Source organism: Lissotriton helveticus, chromosome 12, assembly GCF_964261635.1.
Source record: "Lissotriton helveticus chromosome 12, aLisHel1.1, whole genome shotgun sequence".
Lineage (NCBI taxonomy): Eukaryota > Metazoa > Chordata > Amphibia > Caudata > Salamandridae > Lissotriton > Lissotriton helveticus.
In genome coordinates, this window is record NC_136073.1 from 16578203 (window position 1) to 16604477 (window position 26275).

Here is a 26275-nt window from a genome sequence, read left to right on the forward strand (position 1 = left end):
CTACCTCCTTTAGGAGGCGCTCTGCAGTGTGATTGTACTAATACAGCATGTTATGTATGCATAGCTCTCGATAGGTAGCTATTAGCGTGAATAACTGAAGTCTAAATCCAGTAATTCACTGCTATGACGTTGGCGAAATGGCTAACACAACTTGTTATAACAACAAAGCCCTTCTAGCCCAGGATGCCATGGCTCTCTGAAAGTCTCTCACTGCAGCTTGCATACTTGGGCTCTAAGCTGCAAACACTGTTGCAGGAGAGAGAAGGAAGGAATAGAACAGTGGTACTCACAAACATGTTAACCAGGGGCCACAAAGTATGGTCTGTGGTATTCATGAGGCCGCATTGATGCTAGCTGGTTAGTAGTCGCTCTTTGCTGAAGTTAAGTGGACGTAGGGATATCAAAGCATCTACACGGTGTGGTCAGTTAGTCAAGTTATTTTGAGTATTTAATTCCATACTGGCCTATAAATTAGTCTCTAGAAGAGACATAGATTTGACAAAACTGTTGTGCTGTTTCAGAATTGCTATACCTCGACCGCAGCATGGGATAAGCATAACTGCTTGCTATCGCGAACTTGAGAGATACAAGTGTTAAAATAAGTCAAACTTGGTTATTGAATTGGAGTGAAACTGGAATGCTCAATGTGAAATCAGAAGACCTGGAACAAATATCGGCTTCACCACTTGCCCAAATTGTGTGATCCTAGGTAATTGTATTATTTTAACTTTGCTGCCTTTATCTTTATGATCATGTATAAAAGCACCTATATTACTTTGTTTAATACAACTATCTACAATTATGGACATACAACAATAAAAACGTATATCAGTCAATTGCTAAAACATTTACACATGTGGGACAATAAAGAAGAATATTAACTGAGTTTGTGTCTTTGCTTACATTGGGCGTGCTGCCCAGTGCAAATTAACAATCGTCGACTCACTAGCTCGCACAGATTGTAAGCTTTTTTTACTGCCCTTTCGGAAAAAAAAGTGAACTGTATGTCCAGCATTGGATTGTCTGGTTTCATAGAGGTATAGGTGGCTGGTCGGCAGGAGCGGACCTCAAGTTTCTTCCGTTCGTCCCGAAGCAGAATCATTCGATCGTTAAGAAGTGCAGGGCAAAGGCATACCATGTGATCAATCGTTTCCCTGGTACTCCTGCACCCCCTGCACTTTATATTGTTGGTTGTACTCGGTGAGGTGCTCTGGATTATGTAATGAGATCCTTACAATGACACAATCCAGACGGATTGGGCGTCTAGGCGCTAGATTACGCTAATCTAGGAATGGTATTCAGCGACCAGGAGTCCTCAATGCGCCCAGCGCGTGTCCCAGCGCCTCTTGGCGCTTCGTTGTAGGTTTGCACTACGGACGGTGTGATTCTATGTGGTGTTTACTACTACGAGCCCGGCTGCTTCATAAAATGTTATTTAATGATTGTGGTTTAATTACACTAAAATACACATTGGTAAGCCATACCCTATCCATCCCTGGGCCCTAATAACACCTTACTGTAGCTAGCTGCCACCCTGAGCCGACCCTAAAAACGCCTTACTGCCCCTAAACACTTCCTATGAGTGACCCTTAAAACTCCCCACTCCCCGCACACTGCCCACGCATGAGGCCTACAATCTGCCCACTGCCCCTGCGCACTGCCCCTCTCTGAACACTAAAGGCACTTTTGTGCAGTTTTAAGAAGCACAAACTTGGCCACGGCAGTTGGAGCCCTTGGATTATATAATAGAGGGGAGGAGGCATGTTTTTTAGGCCCAGGGAGATTATGTGATTTTTTTTGTCAAGAATCACACAGTATATTGGCGCAAGGCGTTCAGCTGTGCTATTTGGCACCCCATTTGTAGGGTGATTAGATTGAGTGTATTTTACCGTTAAAGGACATAGCACACTAGTGTAACCAGGTGCTGTATGTAGCACACGGACATACCAATAAAGGGAATTTAAACTGCATAGCTGCGCTGCTCTAACTTTTCCAAAGGCGAAACCATTGCATTGTAAATGCTTGTTTTTAATTTCAATGACCCCTCCACCCAGGTGGAAGACTTCTGGGAAAAGTCCACTGAGCCCAGCGCCACTCTCCACCACTCATCTGCCCACTTTTATTTACCCAGGACCTTTGTGCCACACTGGCATACCACTTCTGACACTTCAAAGCGCTGGAGGAAAGTTGGTGTTAACTTCAAATGTTTACGGGGGGGGGGGGGGGGGGGGTCTACTTGTTTATTGTACTTCCTGGATGAATGAAGCTCTAGATGGGTGGAGGGGGTCCACTTCCTTGTCACTTTCAGGGGTGCGCAGCTACTCCCCTGCGCTGGGGGATCGCGCCCATTTCAGCTCACTTATTATTGAGACAAACATTTGCAATGCAATAGGTCTTGCATTCACGCGATTTTGAGCTATTGGCATTGTAAATGACAATGCCTTCCATTTATGTCTTGGGGTTTAAAACAAATACAAGGGCATTGTTATTTATATATTAATAGCTTAAAAATGCAGTGAAACTCCCCATCTATACCAACAGAAAGGGCACTTCAGATATATCAGGTCAAAGAGCAAACACCCCGAGTGGCGCAGACGATGGCACCTCAGAATACTGAACGGACAGCAACTTCACCTGAAAGCAGACATCGTTTGTCACAAAATGAAGGGACCTGTACACCGGCGGTATTTCATCTCAATGGAAGAAACAGGAGTTGTCAATAAAACGCACCCGATGGCCTACATAGCCTATGGCACCGAGTACTGTGCTCGACCTATAGGAAAGGAGACGGAACTTGTGAGTGTTGTTTTTGGCCGCCCAAGTTAAAGTGCTGAAGGACGAACATGGTGAAGGTGGGCGAGTCCACGAGCTCGACACGCAATATGTGCCCCCGACCAGACTATCTGTCGTGCCACTTGTAACTTGCTGCCCGCTCGACAACAGGACACAAATTTATTAGGTCACCAAATGCTCCTTTTTTCCAGCCTGAAAATTCGTAACACTCATGATAGGTGCTGTTACTAGGCACGGGAGATAAGTGATTCTCCAACACTCACAGGACGTTGAACCCACGCCGAGGCTTGAACCGGGATATCACGCTCCACAGACGGCACATCATCTCTTCTCCCGATAGTTACCCCCAAAGCAATGCAGGAGTACCCTTATCGCAGTGCCCGTCGAGCTTGCCGGTTTTCGGCCAAATGCATAACAAGAGAGGCATAAATTATATCCCTTGCCGCCTGCACGTTGTGTGATTACCTCCAGCTGGGGCCCTTCGTGCTAACATTAGTGGAGACGATTTTGGTGAGCTCGCTTTGTGCAAAACTGGGGTATTTCCCCAGCTGTAGCACGTTAACGCTCGCCGGTGCTGCTTAAGCATGTATGCCACACAATGAAAAACACAGCACTCTTATGCCGAAAACGTGCCACTCAAATTTGCATAGCGAAGCCCCCCGCAGACCGAGGAGTCACTGGAAGCGGGGAGTGCGTGGGTATTGGGAATAGAGCATAGCTGATTCTACGAGGGCCCTGAGCAGGGGGGATACCTCCAGGGCCCATGGACCTCACAACTGGAAGGGTTGAAGTGAGTGCCCGGCAGCCCAGCCCACCAGCCAGCCTGCAAGAGCCACCACTCAGAGAGAGGAGAGCCGAGGGGTGACCACCCCTGGTAGTGGAAAGTGGGCAGGGCACAAGAGACGACCGACAGCATCAACCCAGGGGGCCTCCTGTGGGGCTGGACCAGGGAGGGAGCTTGCATTTGGGACTGGGTCAAAGCACAACACGGAAAGCGCACGGACAGCGAGAGGGGGTGGGAGGAAGGAGAACATGGACAAAGGGATGGGGGTTGGTACAAAGTAAAGCACAACACAAACTAACTAGGAAAGTACCCTACCTCTCTGTGTACGTAAGGCCACTGCTGTCCTATTAGCCAGGGCAAAATAACACATAACGCTAATGGGAAAACAAAACTTCAGAAACATGATGCGTCAGTACATGCCACCTAAGGAAAAGAAATACCCTCACGACATCCGACAAGCAAACGATCCAGTCCGGATGGGCCGTCCCAAAAGGAAACAGTGCGGTAACAAAGAAGCCTCATTTTCAATTGGAGGCCACCGTTTTGCATAAACATAGATGCCAGCCAATAAAAATGAGGGGCGGGCTTCAAGTCCCCTTCAGAAATCTCCTCGATAATAATAGCCCTTGCACAGCGAGCCGCGCATTCGCACTGCAACGCTAGGCGAGACCAAAAAACTGTTGGCGCCACATCCGATCACAATAGTGCAGAGGCCACCACCCTCTCGTACTGAGCCACGCAGACCCTCCCACCCTTTAGACTGGGCAACATTTAACTACAAAGGAAATGTGCAAACATTTCGTACCACACAATCCCCACCTACTTTTGTCTCGTCCTGGTGCGCGCATGCATACAACTTTAGTAAGACACTTGCATTGCGCAGATAACTCGAGTCAAGAGACGTTTTCTGCTCAAACCCGTCTCCCCAGTCAGAATGTGGGGGGGGGCAGATAGCAGCACACCACATTTTCCAACTAAAGCATAATTTCGAGAGACATTTTCACAGAATTATATATAATTTGCAAAAAATATAATACAGAGCACTGCAGGCCCCAGCCACAACACACTTGGCCTGAATCGGTGACTCTCTGGCCTAGTAGTAGATGCATTCTGCACCCTCCCTCCCTCTTACTGAGGAATTACCAAAAAAACGGTAATGTCTCCGGTCAGCACTTTTGGAAGGCTTTTCACTGGAAATATGTATTTTAGGTCACATGCATGAATCCTGCAGAAAATAATTTCATATTTCCATATAAATCAACCACATTCTGCCGGCGTTGAACAGTCCTCTGGGTCGCAGCGGAACTAACTGCTCAGAGCCCCAGGTTTGAAAAGAAACCTAAATCTGCATTATCAACCTTTCCTAATCTAAGTGAAGAAATGACATTCTGACAGCGCGTGCGCATCCCCAGCCCAGAAATTGGGGCTGCCTCCGCCACACGTCTATACCACACACCACAACCAGCTGAAGTCACAAAAATACCCAACACCTTCCAGTCCTCTTAATATTATATGAATTACTGCACAGAAGCCAATCCAGGAACTGAAACTTATTCAGCCAATAGGCTTGGCTTGCAAAAGCCTGTAATGTTGTTTTTATTGTTTACAAATAAAGTAACGAGGCATTAAAAGTTTTTTAAAAAATTAAAAAGTGAAAGTGCCGCTGTCAAGGGGTGGAGCGCACATGTCTACTGAAGGAACGTATGAAAGGACAGCCCATCGCACAAAGAAAACACATAAAATGAAAGCCCACTTTGGCGCACCAGCCCTTAAGAGGACTACTTTTCAGGTGCGCATGCGCACACGCACAATGCTGTGACTGACAGCGCAGAGAACCAATGGCTGAAGCTGCCTCATCCATGATCCAATCCTGTGTGTTGTGGTGGGCGGCAGAAACCAAACTCGAATGACAACTGGCCAGATCCAAGGATGAAGAGCACTGACCCAAAGGGCCGTGCAGGTGTTTTAATGAAAACATTAGCTTGGAGACACTTCCAAAGCGGCCTCAAAGCCAAACCTGAAAAGAATGGAGGACAAAGATGTCTGCTAGACATTAGCGCCTGCAAGGGCTCGGGTTGGGACGGAGCCAACCGTGGCGGTTTTAATCTATGTCCATCTGCAGGAATCTGCTCCAAATTACTGCACATTACTCATCTATATTTCTATTGGCGTTCCGCGCGCGCCTGCAGAACAACGGAGAACTTTCGCACAACCCCCCGTTGCATCACTCCTACAATTCACACTTAGCGACTTCATGCAAGACAAGCAGCCACCTGGAGCTCAGAACATACCTCCTGTAGGTACAACCTCAAGGCCACTCTTCGAAGGCCCACGGTCAACACAACAAGTGAAGACATGGCTCTTCGCACAGTCCGCAGTTTAACATTCCTGCCTTCTCCATGCATAGTCTGCTTTAGCGCCTTGACGCCCTTGGGCTAAGTCCGCGCTTTATGAGATCTAGTTTAATTTCATTTCTACAACCCTTCCTCAGGGACCTGCTCAGAGAAGGTTCACTCCTTGATGACACCCGCTCATTCCCTGCCATTCCATCTGGGAAGGGACGAGGCATGCAGCAACCTGCAACTGAAAGGTTCACGCACGACCCGGAGCCATCCCAGAGAATTCACCACCTTTGTCCTCGTAAAATCAATTTCCCAGAGATCTCAGGAGGTAGAGTTAAGGAATACTCTCCAGGAGGGACGCTCGTCTACAGACCCCCCACCCCCGAACCCCAGCCACAGTTCAACAGCTCCATCGACGATTTCATCAGCAGCCACGCCCTCACCTCCACGGACTACATTTCCTCAGAGACCTGAACTTCCACCTCGAGAATAACAACGACAGCAACTCCACCATCCCTGATCGACAACTTCGGACTCAGACAGCTCGTCACAACACCTACCCAATCCGCCAACCACACCCTCGACCCCATCTTCTCCGCAAGCTCCCATGTCACCTTCAGGCACACCACCGAACTCCACTGGACGACCATCACTGCATCCACTTCACCTTCTGGAAACCCACCACTGCACTCAACAGATCTCCTGCCGCAGCTGGAGCAAAGTCACTGAAGACCAGCTCAACACCACCATCGCACGAAGCCCGCCCGCCGACCCACCGACACCCGCAACCTCAGGCGAAGGATCGAAGACTGAGCCAGCATTCTCACCCCGATCAAAAACCCTCCAACAGACGCACAGACAGGAAAGCCAGCTGGTTCACAGCGGACCTCCAGGTATCCAAGCAAAACAGCTGAAAACTCGAGAAGGAACGGCATCGCGAACAAACACCAAACAGCTCTGCAGCCCACAAGAACGCCATCCGCAGACACCATCACCTCATCCGATCCGCCAAAAGAGCCTCCTTCAAAGACAGCCTCGACAACAACGCACACAACAGCATAGAGCTTTAAACATCATGAAAGAACTCTCCAACCCCAGCTCCAACACCAACGACATCCCACCATCGCAAGACCTGTGCAACTCCCTTGCCACCTTCTTCCACAGCAAGATCACAGACATCCACGACAGCTTCAACAACGAGACCGCCCTGTCAGCCACCGACACCTCAGACCCTCCAGCCAACATCCACATCAACCCACTGCTCGCCTGGACCAACGTGAACGACAACAACACCATCAAAGTCATGAGCAGCATCCACTCCGGCTCCCCGCACCACATCTTCAACAAAGCCAGCGCCCTCCACCGCACCCCATCTCCACATGGTCATCAACACCTCCTTAGAGACCGCAACCTTCCCAGAGAGCTGGAAGCACACAGATCAATGCCCTACTCAAGAAACCCAAGCCGGATCAGACAGACCTCAAGAACTTCCAGCCCATCTCCTTGCTCGAAGGTCATAGAGAAGATAGTCAACGGACAACTGACCTGCCACCTGGAGGAGAACAACATCCTGGATCCATCACAGTCTGGGTTCCGCTGCAACCACAGTACCGAAACCGCCCTCATCGCCGCCACCGACATCAGGACCCTGCTGGACAATAGTGAAACTGCGGCCCTCATCCTCCTGGACCTCTCAGCCGCCTTTGACACGGTCTGCCACCGCACACTACGAACACGCTTCCACAACGCAGGGATCTGAAATAAGGCTCTGGAATGGACCACCTCCTTCCTCTCCGACAGAACCCAGAATGTCCGCCTCCCGCCTTTCCGATCCAAAGGCTCTGGGATTATCTGTGGCGTATCCCAAGGAGCCTCCCTCAGCCCGACACTGTTCAACATCTACATGGCACCTCTCGCCCACGTAGCCCGACTGCACAACCTCAACATCATCTCCTACGCCGACACCAAGCTGATCCTCTCCCTCACCAAGGACCCAGTCACCGCCAAAACCAACCTCCACGAAGGAATGAAGGCCGTCGCCGAACGGATGAAGCACAGCCGCCTGAAGCTGAACTCTGACAAGACGTAGGTCCTCATCCTTGGCTCCGCACTCTCAGCCTAGGACGACTCCTGGTGGCTGACCTCCCTGGGTGCAGCACCGACACCCACCGACCACGCACGCAGCCTGGGGTTCATCCTCGACTCCACTCTCTCCATGACAAAGCAAGTTAAGGCGGTCTCATCCTCCTGTTTCAACACCCTCTGCATGCTTCGCAAGATCTACAGATGGATCCCCACCGGAACCAGAAGGACGGTCACTCAGGCCCTCGTCAGCAGCAGGCTGGACTACGGCAACGCCCTCTACGCAGGAACCTCAGCCAAACTCCAGAAACTACTACAACGCATACAGAACACCTCGGCACGCCTGATCCTCGACATCCCCCGCCACAGCCACATCAGACCCCACCTAAGAAACTTGCACTGGCTCCCCGTCAACAAGAGGATCACCTTCAAACTCCTCACCCACGCACACAAGGCGCTCCACAACACTGGACCGGCATACCTCAACAGTCGACTCACCTTCTACACCCAGAACCGCCAACTCCGCTCCGCCGACCTCGCAACCATCCCCCACATCCGAAGAGTGACCACAGGCGGCAGATCGTTCTCCTACCTCACCGCAAAGACCTGGAACACCCTCCCCATCCACCTGCGGCAGACCCAGGACCTACTTACCTTCAGGAGGCTACTCAAGACCTGGCTGTTCGAGCAGTAGCAGCCCTCTATCCCCCCCCCCCCCAGTGCCTTGAGACCTTCACGGGTGAGTCGTGTGCTTAATAAAAGCTCTGACTGATTGAGATCTCAGGAGGTACATGTGCTCGGGGGCCACAGACACATCGCGCCTGGGCCCACACAACCTTTAGATCTTACCCTACCATCCACACTGCATGCACTGCCCTTCCTCGTGACCCACGCACGACTGAACTATTCTCACAGCCCCGCCACACATAATAAGGCTATCAAACTGTACGCTCTGAGCAGTGAACAGATACCATTCCTACTGTCCCAAACACAGACAGCTATCCATCAGACTGTCTCAGAAACCTGAGAGCCGTCCACTGTATGCACCGCACACCAGAGACCTAACCTTCACACTGTCCCGAACACAGACAACTACCCGTCAGATTGTCTTACAAACCTGAGAGCCATCCACGGTTACTGTATGCACCTCGCACGGAGAGCTAACCTTCACACTGTCCCAAACACAGACAGCTACCGGTCAGACTGTCTCACAAACCCGAGAGGCGTTTATTGTATGCACCGCACACCAGAGAGCTAACCTTCACACTGCCTCAAACACAGGGAGGTACCCCTCAAACTGTCCCATAACAAGTGACTGTCCCACATATCAAAGAGCTATCCCATTGTACGCATAAACCTACAAAGTATCCCACAGGCAGCTGAGCTGCACTGTGTTCTTGACGCAGGCCCTAAGTGCGCCAGGTATGCCCAGAAATGGGTCCCATGCACACTGCGCCACTGGAGTCAAGCTAGCCTGGCTGATGAGAGGTGCTATCCTGAAACCAGTCCCAGGATGCTTGTTTCCGGTCCATGGAAGACATGATTTGGCAGTTTGGGCTGGACTGTTCCCATGAGGCACAAGGTCAAGACTGATTTGCATATAGCTGGGTCTGAACTGGGGTGGCAGAGTGATCTAAAGAACGATGATGGATTCAACTCAGATCTGTGACGGGGGGTGAGTGTCTGAAAAGTTTCAACGCTCCGTCCATTATCTCCTTGTGTTTGCTTTGTTGATCCTAAGTTGACAGGGTATGCCCAGACGTGGGTCCTGTGCTCACTTTTCCATTGGATTCAAGCTAGCGTGGTTGATGAAGGCTGTTAGCCCGAAACCGGTCCCAGGATGCTTGATTCCGGTTTGGGAAAGACATGGCTTGACTGGGGGTGAGTGGTAGAAAAGTCTCAGCACTGCCTTGCTATGACAGGGCCCTGGCATTTAATCTGTATTAAAAAAAAGCCTTGCTCCCAAGCAGTCACATTAGTTGTCTCTGTCCTGCTCACACATCACACCTGTTACTGTTGACCCCACTACACAGCAGTTACCACTGAAGTAACTCACAGGGCGCAGAGCTACCCTTCTGTTGTGATACACACAACACAACTTCCTTGCCAGCCCCTCTTACACAGCAGAGCTCCCCTCTCACTAAGCGGGACAGCCGAAGGTGTGTTCATACTACTTGCCCCCAATCAAAGAACGCCTCATCTGACGAGTCCGCCTCACCTTGAAAGAACAGCTCTCTGGGAACAGAGAGTCCCACCATGCCCTTTCCAGGCCCTGGCTGAGGTCTCAACAGACTGGCATTCGCCCTCCCATCACCAGCCTCCATTGGAGGGTTCGCCCTCCCATCACCAGCCTCCATTGGAGGGTTCGCCCTCCCATCACCAGCCTCCATTGGAGGGTTCGCCCTCCCATCACCAGCCTCCATTGGAGGGTTCGCCCTTAAACCACCAGCCTCCATTGGAGGGTTCGCCCTTAAACCACCAGCCTCCATTGGAGGGTTCGCCCTCACATCACCAGCCTCCATTGGAGGGTTCGCCCTCACATCACCAGCCTCCATTGGAGGGTTCGCCCTCACATCACCAGCCTCCATTGGAGGGTTCGCCCTCCCATCACCAGCCTCCATTGGAGGGTTCGCCCTCCCATCACCAGCCTCCATTGGAGGGTTCGCCCTCCCATCACCAGCCTCCATTGGAGGGTTCGCCCTCCCATCACCAGCCTCCATTGGAGGGTTCGCCCTCCCATCACCAGCCTCCATTGGAGGGTTCGCCCTCCCATCACCAGCCTCCATTGGAGGGTTCGCCCTCCCATCACCAGCCTCCATTGGAGGGTTCGCCCTTAAACCACCAGCCTCCATTGGAGGGTTCACCCTCACATCACCAGCCTCCATTGGAGGGTTCGCCCTCACATCACCAGCCTCCATTGGAGGGTTCGCCCTCACATCACCAGCCTCCATTGGAGGGTTCGCCCTCCCATCACCAGCCTCCATTAGAAGGTTCGCCCTCCCATCACCAGCCTCCATTGGAGGGTTCGCCCTCACATCACCAGCCTCCATTGGAGGGTTCGCCCTCCCATCACCAGCCTCCATTGGCGGGTTCGCCCTCCCATCACCAGCCTCCATTGGCGGGTTCGCCCTCCCATCACCAGCCTCCATTGGAGGGTTCGCCCTCCCATCACCAGCCTCCATTGGCGGGTTCGCCCTCCCATCACCAGCCTCCATTGGCGGGTTCGCCCTCCCATCACCAGCCTCCATTGGCGGGTTCGCCCTCCCATCACCAGCCTCCATTGGCGGGTTCGCCCTCCCATCACCAGCCTCCATTGGAGGGTTCGCCCTCACATCACTTCGGGCGGAGGTTCATTCCATCACACTATCTGTCTCCCTGTTTGTTGCAGTAAGCGTTCCTAGAGGCTAGCAGGGCCTGATGTTGTCTTCAAGAGAGGATATCCCTGGCAGCTCGGGATGAACTGTTCCCATGAGGAGCAGGGTTATGTTATGTTAACAGGGTTTTTATAAAGCGCACAGCTACTCGACGGAGTGTCCCGGCGCTGGGCGAGTGTGACTGAACTAGACAGGAAGGGATAGTGTGCAGAATGCAAGGTGCTAAGTTATTGCTTAAACAGCCATGTTTTAAGGGCTTTTCTGAAGGGAAGCTCCTGAAGTAGTCTCACAGCAAGCGGCAGATCATTCCACAGTTTTGCCACTCGCAGCCGGAAGAAGCGACCTCCAATTCGGGAGTATTTCACCACCGGAGTACAGACTAGCGCCAATGAGGCGGAGCGGTGACCGCATTGTGGAGGATGTACGTTGTTACAACGCATGCTTTTAGCACGCATGCTGTAACAACGCGGTTTTTATAACGCATTCTTTTACAACGCATAACAGAAAGGGGTGTTGGATAGTGAATATTTTAATTTACTATTCCAACACCAGTCCCCGTTGACACTAGGGAAGGTGTTGGATAGTAAATTAAAAGTATTCCCTATCCTTGAGCGCCCCCCAGAGTCATGCGTTGTAATAGAATGCGATTTAAAGACCGCGTTGTAATAGCACTGCGTGCTAAAAGTTGCGTCGTAAACGACGTTCCCCCATTGGGGATGATAGAATTGGACTCTCTTCCTCAGGTAAGGGGCTCCCTAACCATGTAAGGCCAGTGGGGATTTGCATAAGGTGGGCCTCTGTTATGCGGTAGCGCCGGGTTACATTGAGGTAGGCAGGGACTGCTCACCTCCACACCAGCGTCACCGTGCTATGCTGCAGCCCCAGGCTGCTGTCGTACAGACCACAGACCCCTCCAGCCCATCACACACTCTGCACAGCCTCCTGGCCCTGTCTGAAACCTACAGATGTCCCTGAAGTCCAGCCTTCCTCTGACCACAACCGAGAGGGGCTGACTCACTGCACCACAAACTACAGCCTGCAGATGCCATTAAAAGGAAGTAAAGTGCCTGCCTGCCCCACGTGAACCCAAACCACAAGCTCACAGCCAACCACCGGCTCCTCCCTGGCAAGACGCCAAACCACCCTCTTCTGGAAACCGCGCCTGTTCACAGAGACTTCAACAACACAGCAGTGTGCAGGCAGAGCTGAGCCCGGGCAGAGAAACTACCACAGACAAGCAAGGCCCGGGCTGGGAAACTACCACAGACAAGCAAGGCCCGGGCAGAGAAACTACCACAGACAAGCAAGGCCCGGGCAGAGAAACGACCACAGACAAGCAAGGCCCGGGCAGAGAAACTACCACAGACAAGCAAGGCCCGAGCAGAGAAACTACCACAGACAAGCAAGGCCCGGGCAGAGACACTACCACAGACAAGCAAGGCCCGGGCAGAGAAACGACCACAGACAAGCAAGGCCCGGGCAGAGAAACTACCACAGACAAGCAAGGCCCGGGCAGAGAAACTACCACAGACAAGCAAGGCCCGGGCAGAGAAACTACCACAGACAAGCAAGGCCCGGGCAGAGACACTACCACAGACTAGCAAGGCCCGGGCAGAGAAACTACCACCGACAAACAAGGCCCGGGCAGGGAAACTACCACAGACAAGCAAGGCCCGGGCAGAGAAACGACCACAGACAAGCAAGGCCCGGGCAGGGAAACTACCACAGACAAGCAAGGCCCGGGCAGAGAAACGACCACAGACAAGCAAGGCCCGGGCAGAGAAACTACCACAGACAAGCAAGGCCCGGGCAGAGAAACTACCACAGACAAGCAAGGCCCGGGCAGAGAAACTACCACAGACAAGCAAAGCCCGGTCAGAGAAACTACCACAGACAAGCAAGGCCCGGGCAGAGAAACTACCACAGACAAGCAAGGCCCGGGCAGAGAAACGACCACAGACAAGCAAGGCCCGGGCAGAGAAACTACCACAGACAAGCAAGGCCCGGGCAGAGAAACTACCACAGACAAGCAAGGCCCGGGCAGAGAAACTACCACAGACAAGCAAGGCCCGGGCAGAGACACTACCACAGACAAGCAAGGCCCGGGCAGAGAAACTACCACAGACAAGCAAAGCCCGGTCAGAGAAACTACCACAGACAAGCAAGGCCCGGGCAGAGAAACTACCACAGACAAGCAAGGCCCGGGCAGAGAAACTACCACAGACAAGCAAAGCCCGGTCAGAGAAACTACCACAGACAAGCAAGGCCCGGGCAGAGAAACTACCACAGACAAGCAAGGCCCGGGCAGAGAAACTACCACAGACTAGCAAGGCCCGGGCAGAGAAACTACCACAGACTAGCAAGGCCCGGGCAGAGAAACTACCACAGACAAGCAAGGCCCGGGCAGAGAAACTACCACAGACAAGCAAGGCCCGGGCAGAGAAACTACCACAGACAAGCAAGGCCCGGGCAGAGAAACTACCACAGACAACCAAGGCCCGGGCAGTGAAACTACCACAGACAAGCAAGGCCCGGGCAGAGAAACTACCACAGACAAGCAAGGCCCGGGCAGATTAACTACCACAGACAAGCAAGGCCCGGGCAGATTAACTATCACAGACTAGCAAGGCCCGGGCAGAGAAACTACCACAGACTAGCAAGGCCCGGGCAGAGACACTACCACAGACTAGCAAGGCCCGGGCAGAGACACTACCACAGACAAGCAAGGCCCAGGCAGAGACACTACCACAGACAAGCAAGGCCCGGGCAGAGACACTACCACCGACAAACAAGGCCCGGGCAGAGACACTACCACAGACAAGCAAGGCCCAGGCAGAGAAACTACCACCGACAAACAAGGCCCGGGCAGAGAAACTACCACAGACAAGCAAGGCCCGGGCAGAGAAACTACCACAGACAAGCAAGGCCCGGGCAGGGAAACTACCACAGACAAGCAAGGCCCGGGCAGAGAAACTACCACAGACAAGCAAGGCCCGGGCAGAGAAACTACCACCGACAAGCAAGGCCCGGGCAGAGAAACTACCACAGACAAGCAAGGCCCGGGCAGAGAAACTACCACAGACAAGCAAGGCCCGGGCAGAGAAACTACCACAGACAAGCAAGGCCCGGGCAGAGAAACTACCACCGACAAGCAAGGCCCGGGCAGAGAAACTACCACCGACAAACAAGGCCCGGGCAGAGAAACTACCACAGACAAGCAAGGCCCGGGCAGAGAAACTACCACAGACAAGCAAGGCCCGGGCAGAGAAACTACCACAGACAAGCAAGGCCCGGGCAGAGAAACTACCACAGACAAGCAAGGCCCGGGCAGAGAAACTACCACAGACAAGCAAGGCCCGGGCAGGGAAACTACCACAGACAAGCAAGGCCCGGGCAGAGACACTACCACAGACAAGCAAGGCCCGGGCAGAGAAACTACCACCGACAAGCAAGGCCCGGGCAGAGAAACGACCACAGACAAGCAAGGCCCGGGCAGAGAAACGACCACAGACAAGCAAGGCCCGGGCAGAGAAACTACCACAGACAAGCAAGGCCCGGGCAGAGAAACTACCACAGACTAGCAAGGCCCAGGCAGTGAAACTACCACAGACAAGTAAGGCCTGGGCAGTGAAACTACCACAGATATACCCATCAAACCTACACTCACCATACAAGCAAGGCCCAGACAGTGAAACTACCTCAGACCTACCTTCAGCAGACAAGCCATGCCTGGGAAGTGAATCTACCACAGACCTACCATCAGCAGACGAGCAAGGCCCAGGCGGTGACACTACCACAGACCTACCCTCAGCAGTCAAGCCAGGCCATGGAAGTGAAACCACCACAGACCTACCCTAAGCATACAAGCAAGGCCCAGGCAGGGCAACTCCCACAGACCTACCCTCAGCAGGCAGGCCCGGACAGGAAAAATACCACAGACCTATCCTCAGCAGATGAGCAAGGCCAGGGCAGTGAACCAACCACAGACATATCCACCTCCATCAGCAGGGCCTGGGCAGTAAGATCACAGTAAACCTACACTCCGCACAAAGGCTGGTCCCATGTAGTGAAGCCACTACAGACCTCTCCACTGAAGACAGGCAGTGCCAGGGCAGTAAACGAAAGCACACCTACCCTCGGCAGATGAAAAGTATGAACGGTTACTGTGAACACTTCCGAGAAGTGTGACACCCAAACACGCAGCGGCAACACCCAACTCTTTCAGGGCCTGTGCTACCCACATAAGTCATACCCAATCAACAAGTTGATCAGTCTTTCCAACAGCCCTCCCCTGGCCTAACAATGTCCAGGGACTGAGTCACTGTTTCATTATTTAGTCATTCAATGTTTTAAAAACATATTAGGCCTACCTACCTCATCCAAGCCCGTTGCCACCCAACCCGCTGCATGACCTTTGAAAAGTGACGTCAACAATCCATGTACCTGCACCCAGTCACCCTCACAGGCACTCAGTTGTCAATGGTTTTTAAGGAGGGATGTGCAAAATTGAATTTGCTGAATTGTGTAACATTTTGGAAAAATATGCAGAATGTAAATCCATTCATTAGTGTAAGATGCTGTATCCATTGAAGTCACAAGAGCGCATTTTACGCTAATAAAATAGCATAAAAGGCTATTGCTAACAACAGCTGTCTGTGTTCTGCTTGTTCATATTGTTCCCACGCTATAATTTTGCAGGGAACCAGAGCGTAGTTACGCAATGTGCCTTAATTACGTGATTTTAGGAATTTCACATACCAAGTGTAATGCAAATATCCCCAAAAATTACTGAACTGCACCAATGCAATTTAAAATCGGTCCAGGGCCTATTTTAAAACACAGTCGCATAACACTGTACAAGTCACCAACACAACTACTGGCCCCATTCCCTGCCACACAAACAAATGGTGAAGTGAATGTATGACACTGTTCTGCATTCTGTCCATCAATTGTTGTTTTTGCATTTGTCACCCCGAGTAGGACAGGTATGCCCAGACGTGGGCCCGCGCTCTCCATGCCACTGGCTGAAGAGGCGTGAAACCCCGAAACCGGTCCTAGGATGCTTGTTTCCAGTCCAGGGAGGACCTGGCCTGGTAGTTCAGGCTGGACTGTTCCCATGGGGCACTGGGTCAAGACTGATTTGCATATGGCTGGGTTTAAACTGGAATGGCATGGGAAGCAAGAAAACGATGGATTTAGGCCCAGATCTCTGTACTGGGGTGAATGTATGACATTGTTCTGCATTCTGTCCATCAATGGTTTTTTTTTTGCACCTGCCAAGCAGCACACCACGATCATTTGTATTCCAATGCAGCTTCTGCCCTCTCCAGACTAGATCTGAAGACTCAGTAGGAGCCCCAAATACAACGGCCCTCGAAAAGCCACTCAAAAAGTCCTCAGCGACTATGACTAGACTCATACCCCCCTCCACTAGCCACCCCAAATGGAGCCAGGAGATCCTCAGCCGGGAATGCAAAACCTCAGCCAGTAGTAAACACGACTAAACCTACCTCCACACTATCACAGCCAGACCGGATGTATGACGGTACAACGCGTACCATTACAACACGTACCATTACGACGCATGTTTTACAACGCATGCCATTACGACGCAGGTTTTACAACGCAAGTCGTTACAACGACTTGCGTTGGGGGGTGCTGGATAGTGAATAGTTTAATTTACTATTACAACTCCAGTCCCCGTGGATAGTAGGGAAGGCGTTGGATAGTAATTAAAGTATTCCCTATCCTAGAGCGCCCTCCAGCGAAAGTCGTTGTAACGACTTTCGTTGTAAATCCTGCGTTGTAACGGTTCAGTTGTAAAGGATGTTCCCCAGCCAGACCTAGCCCCCTCTACATCAGGGACATTTTAAGGATTTGGGGGGCCCTGGGCCAAACGTGTTTTGGGGGCCCCTGTTCGGAACAGCTTTGAACTTATGATCCAGTTTCAGCTCTTTCATGCCCTCTTTGGCCAGGGCACTGACAATGCACAGGCACACTGGTCCAAATTCTAAATGTGTTTACATCGAATAATCAGGGATAGTGATGTGTGTTTTCAATATTATAATAAGGTAGGGACTCAGTAATACCATTACAAATAATCTTTTCAACCCAATCCCATTTCTCACATGTGAGGTCCTGTTTTGATCCTAAAGAAACTTTTTAGGTCGAGCCTGGGCAGCGCGTGCGCTGCTCTGCGAGGCATGCTGTATTAATGGACTTGAAACTCCGCACACTCTCCACCCATATTTTTTCATTGGCTTGTGTCATTGTCCTTTGTAAATGCCGGCTTCTAGTTTGTTAATAGGCTTGTTAGTCCCTCCTTAGTACAGACTTGGCTTTATTTGTAACCTCCCATGAGCACTGGTCCTTTTACTTCTGCTGTTACACTGAATGGTTTATTAGGTCTCGCCTGTCGATGCGCATGCGCATCGAGCAAGCGAGACTATAGGGGCTCATCCAGACTTTATCTAACTTGCAAGGAATCGTGGCGATTCCTTGCAGTGCCCGTGACTTTTAAGCTCAATGCGCATGTGCATTGAGCTTAAAAGCGCGTGCACATGCCCCCAGCCGCCTGCCTTGCCTACTCTCTCTCACAGCCTCCCCCAGCTCCGCCCCCTCACTACTTGATTGCACGGCCGCTAGGCCGTGCCTCCCCTACTCTCCTCCCCCCTCCTCCTCTCCTCCCCTGCCTGCCTGCCGCTAGGCCGTGCCTCCCCTACTCTCCTCCCCCCTCCTCCTCCTACTGCCGTGTCGCACCTCTCCCCTCTCCGCCCCCTCCCCTGCCAGCCGTGTTACGGTGAAAGGCTTGTATTCTCTCCCTGCTCGTCATTTCTAGCATGTTTCCGTCCCCACCGCCATATGTTCACCTCCTCTCCCCCCTCTCCATCCGCCCTTCTCATCTCTTTCTGGCCTCACCTCGCACCTTATTTTCTTCAGGACAGTCTGGATGCTTCACAGCTCCTCTGGCCTCCCTGCCCCCTCCCCCCATTTGCTCCCGAGCCGCATTTCTCCGCCCCCCCCCTAATCACAGCAATGCCAAGAGCTTGTTGTTTACAGGAATCCTCTCTACAAACCAGCACATTTATTGCAGCCAAAGCAAGTATCTTTACTTTCCAGGAGGTTCGTAATGTTCATGTTTGTAATCGTACTCCTTGCTCTACTGAAAATACTTGACGGCAGAGAGCAAAACAAACTGGACTCCAGGAATTTTACAATTCCTAAAGCGGACTTCATTTACTTATTTATTTAATGCGCTTTTATATAGCGCAAACATTACCCGAAGGTGTCCTTCCCCTCCCTTGTTCCTCCCCTCCTTCCCGCGTGCACCATGCAGTCCTTCCGCGGCTCACTTCTTTCCCCACATTTCTACCTGGGCTGCTTCTAATCCTGTGACCACCCTCTCCACTTTGCTGTCTCTTACTCCACGTGGCCTGTCTCTTTTCACTTGTTCTCTGACTGCCTTTGTCCCAGTGCCTCCTGATGCACACCACCACACACGTCACTCTCTTGACCTCTCTGCGCAGTCTCTCGTGCTCCTTCACTCCTTCCGCTATGCCACTTCCCCTCACCATTCCATTGCACCTACTCCTCTACCCCCCCCCCCCGCCCCCAATCTCTGGCTACGCCTCACTTCTTCCACATCATTATTTCCCCAGCCCTCCCTTTGCTCCCTCTCACCATCTGTAAGCATCTTCAGGTGCATTCTTTGCATGCCCTGTCCTCACTCTCCTCGTGTACCCTCTAGAGCAGCACTCTCTTTTATAATGTTCTCTCATCCATTTTCTTCACATCACTTCTCTTTGCCTCCCATTTCTTACAATATTCCACCCTAGAGTCCTCACCCGTCACTCTTTCTTTCCTACCCTTCTTACGCATCCACATTTCATTCTTGTCTCTCTTCCCTCTGCTTCTCCTTTCTCTTCTCCCCTCCACTATTCCCTCAGAATCTTTTTCCCTCCTCCTTCCTATGCTCGCTCCCTCACCCTTCTCCCGCCCTCCATGCCCTTCACTTCTCCAGCCTCCTTCCCATCCTCTCATCCTTATCTCATTGTTTTCGTCCCCTCCGCCATCGTCTCTTCTGTATCTCGTTATCTTCTCCACTCTTGCCTCATTTTCTTTATTTTCTCTCCCTATGCTTATCCGTCCTCATCTCCTTCTGTTCTCCCCACCCCTCTTTCTCATCTTACGATGTTCTTTCCTCGCCTTGCAGCGTCCTACTTCCCCTCTTCCTGCGTAAACCCCTTCTCTTCCCCACATCTGTTTTATTCTCTCCCTGCTCGTCATTTCTAGCATGTTTCCGTTCCCACCGCCATATGTTCACCTCCTCTCTCCCCTCTCCATCCGCCCTTCTCATCTCTTTCTGGCCTCACCTCGACCTCGCACCTTATTTTCTTCAGGACAGTCTGGATGCTTCACAGCTCCTCTGGCCTCCCTGCCCCCTCCCCCCTGATCTCTTTCTTGCTCCTCTCCTCTCCAGCCTCCTTTTCCTCTATAGTCTCTTTCCACTCCCATCTCTTTTGAGTCTGTCTCTTCCACCTACATCCTCGCCCTTATCTCATCCACCCTCCTTTCACCACCTTCCATCCTTTTCTCCTGGTCCTTCTATCCCACTCTTTATCCTCTCACCCCCATCTCTTTCCTGCCCACTCCCCATGCTTCTCCATTTCTTCTATTTTTTGTGCCTTCTTCTCCTCTGATTGTACTCATTTTTTTCTTGCCTTCTGCTCCCCTGATTGCACTCGTTTTTTTCTTGCCTTCGGCTCCCCCACTCCATCCATCCATCCATCCCCCCCACTCCATCCATCCATCCCCCCCATTTCATCCACCCCCCCACTCCATCCATCCCACTCCACCCATCCATCCCACTCCATCCATCCACCCCCCACTCCATCCATCATCCATCCATCCCCCCACTCCATCCATCCATCCCCCCACTCTATCCATCCATCCCCCCACTCTATCCATCCATCCATCCATCCCCCCACTCCATCCATCCATCCCCCCACTCCATCCATCCATCCATCCCCCCACTCTATCCATCCATCCATCCCCCCACTCCACTCTATCCATCCATCCCCCCACTCCACTCCATCCATCCATCCCCCCACTCCACTCTATCCATCCATCCCCCCACTCTATCCATCCATCCATCCATCCCCCCACTCCATCCATCCATCCCCCCACTCCATCCATCCATCCCCCCACTCCATCCATCCATCCCCCCACTCTATCCATCCATCCATCCATCCATCCCCCCACTCCATCCATCCATCCCCCCACTCCACTCTATCCATCCATCCCCCCACTCTATCCATCCATCCATCCATCCCCCCACTCCATCCATCCATCCCCCCACTCCACTCTATCCATCCATCCCCCCACTCTATCCATCCATCCATCCATCCCCCCACTCCATCCATCCATCCCCCCACTCCATCTATCCATCCCACTCCATCCATCCATCCCCCACTCCATCCATCCATCCACCCCCCCCACTCCATCCATCCATCCACCCCCCCACTCCATCCATCCATCCATCCCCCCACTCCAACCATCCATCATCCATCCCACTCCATCCATCCATCCATCCATCCATCCCACTCCATCCATCCATCCCACTCCACCCATCCATCCATCCCACTCTATCCATCCATCTATCCACCCCACTCCATCCATCCATCCATCCCCCCAATCCATCCATCCATCCATCCCCCCACTCCATCCATCCATCCATCCCCCCACTCCATCCATCCATCCCCCCACTCCATCCATCCATCTCACTCCATCCATCCATCCCCCCACTCCATCCATCCATCCATCCCCCCACTCCATCCATCCATCCATCCATCCCACCCCATCCATCCATCCACCCCACTCCATCCATCCATCCATCCCACTCCATCCATCCATCCCCCCCACTCCATCCATCCATCTCACTCCATCCATCCATCCATCCCCCCACTCCATCCATCCATCCATCCCCCCACTCCATCCATCCATACCCCCACTCCATCCATCCATCCCCCCACTCCATCCATCCATCCCCCGACTCCATCCATCCCTCCCCGCCCCACACTCCATCCCTCCCCCGCCCCACACTCCATCCCTCCCCCGCCCCACACCCCATCCCTCCCCCGCCCCACACCCCATCCCTCCTCCGCCCCACACTCCATCCCTCCCCCGCCCCACACTCCATCCCGCCCCACACTCCTTCCCTCCCCTGCCCCACACTCCTTCCCTCCCCCGCCCCACACTGCATCCCTCGCCCACACTCCATCCCTCACCCACTATGCGCTACCACAGCATCACTGAACGCCACAGCATCACTCGTCGCCGCCACAACATCATTCAGAGCCGCCACAACATCAATCTGTGCAACCATTCAACAACAACTGATTCAAATATGTTCTCTCAATGTTTCAAACTTTATTACAAATGTCACAAAAAAATGTTAATATTTCACTTCTGTTCTTGTATTTTCATCACAATAAAATACACTAAACATAATCTTCCAAAAAGTTATTTGCAAAAGTTTAAGCTATTGCAATTAGAAATGACAATAACTTTTATTTAAGTATTAAATATTGGAAAAAATACAACCCATTGTTATTTTTAATATTAATACATCTAAGTCATGTAAATACAACACATATTGCATTACAAATGCTATAGGTGTCACGTTTGCAAAAGTTAACACTATTGGCATTGTAAATGACAAAGTTATTAATTTCGTTATTTTCAAAACAAAAACATAAATAAAAAATTTGTCATTTACAATACTAATACCCCTAACTTTACTAATGCGAGCCCTATTGCATTGCAAACGTATTATTTATAACATTTTTAAAAGATTGTGATTTGTCAGATCAATACATGTAAGACAGGGGAAAACTAAACATGTACCTTTACTAATGCCATAGATGTAACATTTGCTAAATGTATAGCTATTGGCATTTCAAATAACAAAATTAATACTTTTATAATTTGTAAAACATAAACAAAAATTAAAAAATATTTACATTTACCACACCAAAATCTTAAACTTTTCTATTGCGAGACCTATTGCATTTTCAATGCTTGTTTAGTCTGTAAGCTCTATTTTCTTTAATGAGTTTCTCCTACTGCAGGCACGACATGCTTTCCTCCAACATTCAGCGCGCTTGCACTTTCCAAGCAGACCGGGACAAAGGCTACCTCTTCTTTGAAATGAAATAGGTCTCGCATTTACAAGAGTTTGAGCTATTGGCATTGTAAATGACAATGCCTTTTATTTATGTGTTAATTATCAAAACAGATAAATAAAAGCCATGGTCATTTACAATGCCAAAATCTGAAACTATAGCAAATGCAAGACCTATTGCATTGCAAATATGCCAATATAATAAACCCACTGAAATATCAGATAACTAGAGGAACATATACTGAAATAGGCAGTTAAATGAGGAAATCTCTTGCTTATCTCCATTGTTCCACTTTTGGAATAAATACAGACAGGAAACACGTTGTTTTCTGTATTTATCGTCTATAATCACTAAAAAACTAGGAGCCTCTCATAATGCACGTGCCTTCATTCAGCGCTCCCTGTCACCGAGTTGTCAAAGCACTATCCAGATGTGTAACAGGGTACACAGCTGGTCATTTCTGGTTGGAAGTTGATTCTTAGAGTTGGTTGCCCACCAGCCTCCAACCGGGTCTCAACAAAAGACCCCTGAATAAACTCACTTCGACCCCCTCCATTACCGGCAGCGTCCACAGAGTCCCACCCCTGGCACCCCCCCCCCCCCTTTAACAACGCAAACAATGCAGCTCTACGTGCTATTTACAGTGCCAAGAAGCTGACAAGGAAACCATAGGCTCTATATCAAAACAAGCCGCTGGGTGATATTTCAAGGGGGGGGGGGGGGGGGTTGCTCCACATACACTATCTCTTCAACCAGCCCCCCCCTCTGTAAGCACCCACACATTGCCAACAGCCTGCACCCCCACCCCTCTCCACCACCTCCCACAAAGCTCCCCCCCCTGAAGCTAGATGACTCCTTGTTTACATCTGCAGCCCCACCCAGAAGATTCCTCACAGTCAGGCCCGCTCCGGCTCCTGATCCACCGCTGCCCTCGGCGTGTTTACCTCCAGCAGCAGCACACTCCAACCTCTCCACCGCCCTCCACCCCCAGCACTTTCCTTCCTTCCTCCCTCCCCTCCCCCACCGCCCTGCTCTCTCCCAGGCTGTCTGCCCTGCCTGTCTCCACGCTAGATCTCTGCCTGCTCCCCTCCCCCTCTCCAGCCACAGCCCCCCACACATCCTACTAGAACACAACAGCCCCCCCAGATTCAGCCTTAAAGTGCCCCCCTCTTCACTCTGCCCCCCACCAACCCGTGCCCTTTCCAGGTCCACTCCCCCTGTGCACTCGAGATCACTCCCCTGAGCACTCGAGATCACTCCCCTGTGCACTCGAGATCACTCCCCTGTGCACTCGTTCCCATGCCCCCACCTGCCCTCCCTGGCATCCAGAACACAAGCCCCCACCGTACACTGAACCCCTGTGCCCCCCACCTGTAACTCTGCTCCAGCCCCCCAGCACCTCTGCACCCCCTCCCTATACCAGATCCAGCCTCAGAGCTCTCCCCAGGAGCAGACCCTCCCTCCCATCCACACCACAGACCCCTCTGCAGCTCCCTCTGCTCCACACACCCCTTGGGTACCCCAAACTCTCCTCCAGCCCCCTGGGCACCCTCTTCCTTCCTTCCCTCCCCACCCCCTGGGTTAGTCCTCTCTCCCCTCAGTTCTCTCACTTCTCTCCAGCCCTGGGTGCATGCATGCTCCCTCCAGCTCTGGGTGCCCCATGCTTCCTGCACTCTCCCACCCCCTGGCTCCCCCCCTCTGCCCTCTTCCTCCCTCCAGCCCTGCCCCCCCCCTGGTTTCCTCCAGCTATGGGTGCATGCTCCCTCCCTGCAGTCCTGGGTGCTCCAGGCTTCCTCCTCTCCCCCCCCCCCCCAGATCCTCCACTGCCCTCCACCCAGCCCTCATGCCCCCTGGTTTCCTCCAGCTCTGGGTGCCCCCTGCTCCCTCCCCCCATCCTCCCCTGCCCTCTCCCCCAGCCTTGATGCCCCCTGTTCCCTCCAGCCATGCATGCACTCCCCCTCCCTCCAGCCCTGGGTGCCCCTGGTTTCTTCCAGCCCTGGGTGCATTGCTCCCCCCCTGCAGTCCTGGGGGCCCCCTGCTCCCTCCTCTTCCCCCCCAGATGCCCCTGCCCCCCTCCCCCCCCGCACTCACCGCTCCGGGGCCGGGCTGGGGCCGGGCCTGCTCTCGGTTGCTGCTCCCTGGGCTCCGGGGCCTCCTCCCTCTGCCGCCGTCGCTGCCCCAAGTCTCGCGGGCTCCGGATCCTACCGCGAGACCCCCCCAGGAACCGATCAATGAGCGCGCGCCAGCTCCACGTGGGGCCCTGCCTGGCACTGTCCTCGGCCGGGGCCGCCGCGGCCAATCAAGGCGCGCGCGGCCCACGTGGGCCCCGGCCGCCGGCCCGCCATTGGCTGCCGCGGCGACAGCAGCCTGGAAGCTGTCAGTCACCGCTCGGAACTAATGGAGCGCAGGCGGGGTTAACCCTGAGAGCGCCGGAGGGGACAGAGGAGGGCTGAGGGTTAACCCCTTGCATCCCTGCTGCAGGCTGGGGAGAATTAACCCTTTGTAGGCCTGGTGCAGGCTGGAAAATTAACCCTTTGCAGCCCTGGTGCAGGCTGGAAAATTAACCCTTTGCAGCCCTGGTGCAGGCTGGAAAATTAACCCTTTGCAGCACTGGTGCAGGCTGGAAAATTAACCCTTTGTAGTCCTGGTACAGGCTGGAAAATTAACCCTTTATAGGCCTGGTACAGGCTAGATGAGTTAACCCTTTATATGCCTGGTACAGGCTGGAGAGTTAAACCTTTGTAGTCCTGGTACAGGCTGGAAAATTAACCCTTTGTAGGCCTGGTGCAGGCTGGATGAGTTAACCCTTTGTAGGCCTGGTGCAGGCTGGAAAATTAACCCTTTGTAGGCCTGGTGCAGGCTGGAAAATTAACCCTTTGCAGCCCTGGTGCAGGCTGGAGAGTTAACCCTTTGTAGGCCTGGTGCAGGCTGGAAAATTAACCCTTTATAGGCCTGGTACAGGCTAGATGAGTTAACCCTTTGTAGGCCTGGTGCAGGCTGGAAAATTAACCCTTTATAGGCCTGGTACAGGCTAGATGAGTTAACCCTTTATATGCTTGGTACAGGCTGGAGAGTTAAACCTTTGTAGTCCTGGTACAGGCTGGAAAATTAACCCTTTGTAGGCCTGGTGCAGGCTGGAAAATTAACCCTTTGCAGCCCTGGTGCAGGCTGGAGAGTTAACCCTTTGTAGTCCTGGTCCAGGCTGGAAAATTAACCCTTTGTAGGCCTGGTCCAGGCTGGAAAATTAACCCTTTGTAGGCCTGGTGCAGGTTGGAAAATTAACCCTTTATAGGCCTGGTCCAGGCTGGAAAATGAACCCTTTGTAGGCCTGGTGCAGGCTGGAAAATTAACCCTTTATAGGCCTGGTCCAGGCTGGAAAATTAACCCTTTGTAGGCCTGGTGCAGGCTGGAAAATTAACCCTTTATAGGCCTGGTCCAGGCTGGAAAATTAACCCTTTGCAGCCCTGGTGCAGGCTGGAAAATTAACCCTTTGCAGCCCTGGTCCAGGCTGGGAAATTAACCCTTTGTAGGCCTGGTGCAGGCTGGATGAGTTAACCCTTTATATGCCTGGTACAGGCTGGATGAGTTAACCCTTTATAGGCCTGGTAGAGGGTAGATGAGTTAACCCTTTGTAGGCCTGGTGCAGGCTGGAAAATTAACCCTTTGTAGGCCTGGTGCAGGCTGGAAAATTAACCCTTTGCAGCCCTGGTGCAGGCT

The 26275-nt window shown here is 52.3% G+C and overlaps 1 protein-coding gene across 4 annotated transcripts in view; it reads right to left on the reverse strand.

Annotated features, from left to right (window-relative positions):
* Nucleotides 1-24830, reverse strand: part of LOC144799689 (transducin-like enhancer protein 1) — a 156483-nt gene extending 131653 nt beyond the window's left edge. For 3 of the 4 annotated variants that reach the window (XM_078671178.1, XM_078671179.1, XM_078671177.1), the window contains exon 1: nucleotides 24650-24830. The gene's annotated coding sequence lies outside the window, so the exon portion shown is untranslated. The remainder of the gene's footprint in view (nucleotides 1-24649) is intronic. The other variant, XM_078671180.1, reaches the window with a different exon arrangement.
* Nucleotides 24831-26275: the final 1445 nt, after the last annotated feature.